At 37.6% G+C, this 5,498-nt stretch overlaps 1 pseudogene; it reads left to right on the top strand.

Moving 5' to 3' along the window:
• The first annotated feature begins 280 nt into the window (after positions 1-280).
• LOC148299175 (cAMP-dependent protein kinase catalytic subunit beta pseudogene) lies at positions 281-5,099 on the top strand (annotated as a pseudogene).
• The last annotated feature ends 399 nt before the right edge of the window (positions 5,100-5,498 follow it).

The following is a 5,498-nucleotide window of genomic DNA, read 5'->3' as shown; positions in this document are numbered from 1 at the left end:
GAATAAGCCCGAACCATGCACTGCTGATCTCATAAAAAACGAAGCAGGAGCCTATGCTTTCATCAAATTCGACCGCCTCAAAAAGTAACTAATTAAGCTCCAATAAAAGAAGCCCTTGATAATTACGGGAGCCGAAACAGTGAGCACAGCAAGCAAGAACAGCAGCACCAACAATCATAAAAACAAGGCAGTGGAACAAGTTCGAAATAGCTCCGATCTCAAAGAATTTGCATTTGAATAATTGCTGCACATCAAGAAAATAGGGGAAGGCCAATTCGGAATGGTTCATATTATCAAAAACAAAAATTCAGGCAAGTTCTATGCGATAAAGGTCTTGGAAAAGTCCAAAATTCTTGAAGAGGAAATGGAGGAGAATGCGATTTCAGAAAGGATAATCCTATCATCGGTAAACCACCCTCTAATTGTCGGCTATCATCGGGCCTTTGAAGATCATATGAATATCTACTTTATCTTGGAGTACATCAAAGGAATGGAAATGTTCGAAGCGATCAGGGAAATCGGTTTACTTAACAAAAACTGCATTAGATTCTATTTCGGCTCGCTTCTACTTGCAATCGAGTATCTTCATGATAAAAGCATTATTTATCGGGACTTGAAGCCTGAAAATGCCATGGTTTCGCACGAAGGGAGCGTCATATTAATTGATTTAGGCACTGCTAAGGTCCTAAAGTAGAAGTAAGGATATCGCACGCATACAATCATCGGGACTCCTCATTATATGGCTCCTGAGATTATGTCAGGCAAGGGCTATTCTTTTGAAGTGGACTTTTGGTCGTTGGGCATTTTGCTTTATGAGTTGGCATGTGGAAAGTTACCGTTTGCTGAAGAGTTCGACAAGCCATATGATGTGTACTGCCAGATCGTAAAATCTGAGGTGTTGTTTCCTGATTTCATCAAGGATGAAACGTTTAAGATAATTGTGAAAAAGTGCCTGACAAAAAACCATATCGCTAGGGTGTCAAACTGTAGCTTCGACAAAATAAAGAATTCCTACTACTTCAAAGACTTTTCCTGGTAAGAGTTAGGAAGCGGCAAAATGAAAGCCCCGTACATTCCTCGAAAGTTCCAGAAATCCCAAGCATCTGAGTTATCAAGCTGCAAAGGCACTCCTCTATCTTAACTGTTCGGAAACAACTCATCGCCTGGCAAACATAAAGACACGAAATGGTAGATCCACGAATGGAATACCAACGTCATCAAATGATGCCAAATTATCTATTAGTTTATACATATATCTGACATTTTATCCAATTACGCATATTATGAAGTTTAAATATTAATCAATGCTTCGTTTATCCCATACATTCGTCGTATATTTATTTCCGGACTTTGCCTTCGAGGATATGCAATAGTTTCTCATATTGATCTTTGATTCCTTTGCCTGTTTTCTGCTCCATTCGGATGGCTTCTTCGAGCCGAATAATATTTTTCTCAATGACTTACGAATGTTAGATTTCCCCTTCCACCTGCCCGATCTGATAAATATACTATTTCTCCAGATTCCAGTTTATTTGTAGGTGGTTATAATAGTTTTTCAGCATCTCAAACTCCGAATGGAGAATATTTAGTCTCAACTATTTCAATAGCATAGTAAACTCATACCTTTCGGCTTCGAGGTTATTTATTGTCATTTCATTATGTTTTTGTTTGATTTGCAATTGCAGGTCTGATATCTGTGACAGAGTACTCTCTATGCTCTACTTTTGGTGTTTAGTTGTCTTATGCATCAGTTATTTCTTATGGAAATTGTAATGTCTCATTTATAGGTTAATCTATGATTATCTAATCTTTATCTTTTATTCGAGATCGGCTTTCATACTTTCCAAATAGCTTTTACCATTACTCGCAAACATACTATTGCTTACAGACTTATTGATGAAGCTTTATCTTTATATTCGCATTTCCATAAGATCCTGCTTCAGCTCAACAAGCTTCATTCTATTTCTTTACTTTTAGCTTAGCTTCAACTTCGAATGATAAAGCAAATGTTCGAACTGTTCTGTGATTTGGGTTTCATAGATTTTGGCTTGTTGGATTTGTTATTGGGATATTGAGTCAGCTGCAATAGAAATTCGGTCGAGGTGATGATACTTTTATTTCTTTTTGGATTATAAAGTGGAAAGTAAGCCTTTGTTTGTTAAGAAGTGTTGTTCTTGAATATGGGCACTGATTAGTTCTGATTATCTGATTTAGTTTATTAGATGTGTATTCTAATGCTGAATTCTTTCAATATTCTCCCTCTTTTCGAGGATTAGTGAGTTTTTCAGTTTCACCTTAGTGACTGCAATCTGAAGTTGTGCCTACAGTTGCTTTACTTCACTATCGGATTGTTACATTTATTTGTTTATTTTTTCACGAAGTTCCTCTGCTCGATAAGTTGAGTACTATGCAGGTACGGCTTTGTTTTTGAAGTATGTGACCTATTGTGGGTTATGTAAATTATTGAATGGAGATAGTTCTTGTTTCTTGAGTTTGTTCACCTTGGTGTTTGATGCCATCTGCTTCGAGTGGCGGTTCGGATGGGAGTTATGTTGGCAAGATGCATTATGATGGATCGGGCATGTGTTTTAATATTATTCAGCAGGAAGAGAATGTTTGGATGGATATTAGTCAAAGCGGTGTTCGCGTGGGTTCTAAGAGTTGAAATGATGGTTGTATGGGCGAATGGAGTTCATACTAATGATGATAATGCTAATGATGATGGGTAATTATGGAAATTAGTTATTCGATTTAAATGCTCCATTCAGTAAATAGTATAAATAAATAATACATAAATATAAAATATAAATTTGATATTAGATATTAATTTATTATTCAGGTTTAGCTTTCTTCCAATGAGCACATGCTTTTATTGTGATTTTCACTTAGCACTGATGTGTTAAGAATCGGCTGCTGCGCATTGGCTATATGATTTTATGTTTAGTCTTTGATGTTGGTTGTGAAAAATGGGGCTGTGTTCATTGTTGGGGCATTTTGTTTTTGGGCTGCATTGCTTAAATTCGGCAATTTCGTATGGCTTTATTTTTTGACATTGAAGTTTATGGTTGAAGTTTTCAGTTGCGCCAGAGAGTTCTTTGATGTCCTATGGTTGGTCAGTTTCGCCTTGTTTTGTTTCAGTTTAGATTTCTTCAGATCGGAGCCAAATAGAGGTTTGCCCGTAAAATATGAGCCAGGGCCGGGATTAAAATTCTAAGGCCTTGAAAAATCTATTCGATCAGCCTCCGTAAACATTTATTTCTTCACTTGACGCCCGATCGTGGGTCTGCTGTTGTCTGTTTTATTTTACTTATTGCACGATATTTATCTTTTCTTTTTCAAGGCCATGGGAATCTTCTACGAGCTGTTTTCCATTTGATTGTCGGCATCTATAAAAAAGCTGGACCGATTTCCATAACGGTCGTACTCAAACTTAATTAAGTTGGGAGATTTCGGGTAGAGTCGGTTCACAATTTAGTTCTAGAGATTGTCTGCTTCCTCTCCCGTTGAAGAACAGGAGTTGTCATCCGCAGCATAGTTCTATAAATTGTGGGAAAAACTCCCATGGTGTGTCGCTTTATTTGTTGATTTATCTTTTATTAGGCTTTTGATGCGATCATAGCTTAATTTTTGTTTATTGCGTTTCACCCAATTATTTGCATCTTGGATCTGTCTGCGAAACTCATGAAGCAGATTCTCTGGCTTATGGAATTAATCTACTTTCTTCGCAGGGGCAGTTGGATCGTCATGATAGTAAATGCTGTTAAAGTGAAATCTTAATGATTGTTCAAGAGCAGGCAATTTGGAGCAAAATGATAGACTGCATGGGGAATTCACCCATAACTAATTCTTCTTTTTTCGTGTGTTGAAACTGTTTCTGATGCTAGTCGATTGATTCATCGATTGATTCTTAGGGTATTTCATTGGCTGATTCATTGACTGATTCATCGACTGATTCATCGATTCATTCATCGACTGGCTTATTTTCGTTGTTATTAATTTATTATTGGGCTATAGCTTTTTCATAAATTTGGCCTCCTTCTGAGAATTAATAATTCTTCTATTTCGAAGATATATGCTATGATAAAAACTACTGTTTCAACAGTTAAACTGTTATTCGCATGCAAATCATAATACACAAGCACACATACACATATACTATGAAGTGCCTTAGAGTTAAAACTTCATTCACGATCATCCTCCAAACAAATAATTAAAAGAGTCAATGCTATATGCTTTATTGGCCGCATCCTTAGAGTTCCTGCTCTTCTCGTCCTTGTCATAGTAGTAAAGAATGGCAGCTTCGGGATGCTCCTACTCAAATTTGACCATTGCATAATATTTGGGAGCATTTCGGTCCATGACCTTGCCATACTCTCTGGTAAGGTCTCTGAGTGATTCTGCTTATTCGACGAGGTTCGCATAGATTAGATGCTGGATGATGCTCTTCGATTATTCTACATTATGATAATTGTACTGATATTGTTTTCGGCCCGAGACTTGATGTCGTTGAGGTATGCAATCAGGTACTCTTATTCAAGTGGCGACCCCTCCTTGACATTTCTTGATAGGATGCTTCTCTTTTTGTCCCTTTTTCTCTTCATGCCGGTTGTGGTGGAGATCGTATAGTTTGAAGAGGACGCCTTGCTGGAAACTGACATTTCGCTGTACATATCGTCTTCGAGTTAGTTTCGATTGGTGGAAGTGACACCCTGTATTTTCTTAAGCTTATGCACTTTATGCAGTCGGTTTTATTTCTCTATGTAAGAATTCTTGTCCTTGATCAGTGAGTTCTTATGCAATGAGCAAATAAGCTGCATGCTCGCTCTGAAGTTCCCCTGGATAAACTTCTAGGAAAGTTTTGGTAAAAGATGAAATGCCTTTTGGAAGTTGTGGCTCTTCAAAAAACATTATGCTGCTTCTTCAGGCTGCCCAATATACTCGTAGAGTACTCCCAGCTCGGCCTTATTCCTGAATTTCTCACCCATTTCATTTACTATTTCTTTAATTTTGATCAGTCTGTCCTATTTACTCATTTATTCCAGGCTCTCAATAGCACTGATAATCTTCCCACCATCGGCCAACTCAATAGCAATCTTTAATGCCCTTCCATATTTTCTGCAGACCATCAGCACATTGAATGCTTAGTTGCTTTCGCTATTGCTGATCAACTCTTCGACGATGATCATTTTCACTTAGATTAGCCACTGCTGATTTTGTTCGCTGCTGCTGAATACCTTGAGGCCTGTTTTATAGAGTTTATGTTTCTGGATGAGTTCGAGGGCTTATTTTTTATACTTATCATCATTTTAAGAAGCAGATGAGGCAAGAACTTCGACCGCTCGATCATACTTCTTCAAATCCAAACATATTTTCTTCTTGTACTAAATCTCGGAGAGCTATCCATCATCTTTCAGCCTTTTAAGCTCCTCCAAATAAGGAATATACTCCTTAGGGTCCATTTGTGTGCATCTCGCAGTAATCGACGCCAACTCAATGTC

The sequence above is a fragment of the Brachycentrus maculatus genome, unplaced genomic scaffold (genome assembly GCF_059751285.1).
Source record: "Brachycentrus maculatus isolate JH-2025_06_01 unplaced genomic scaffold, ASM5975128v1 h1tg001296l, whole genome shotgun sequence".
NCBI classification, from domain to species: Eukaryota; Metazoa; Arthropoda; class Insecta; order Trichoptera; family Brachycentridae; genus Brachycentrus; species Brachycentrus maculatus.
The sequence above is the reverse complement of the archived record's forward strand: the minus strand, read 5'-3'. Positions and strand labels throughout refer to the sequence as shown.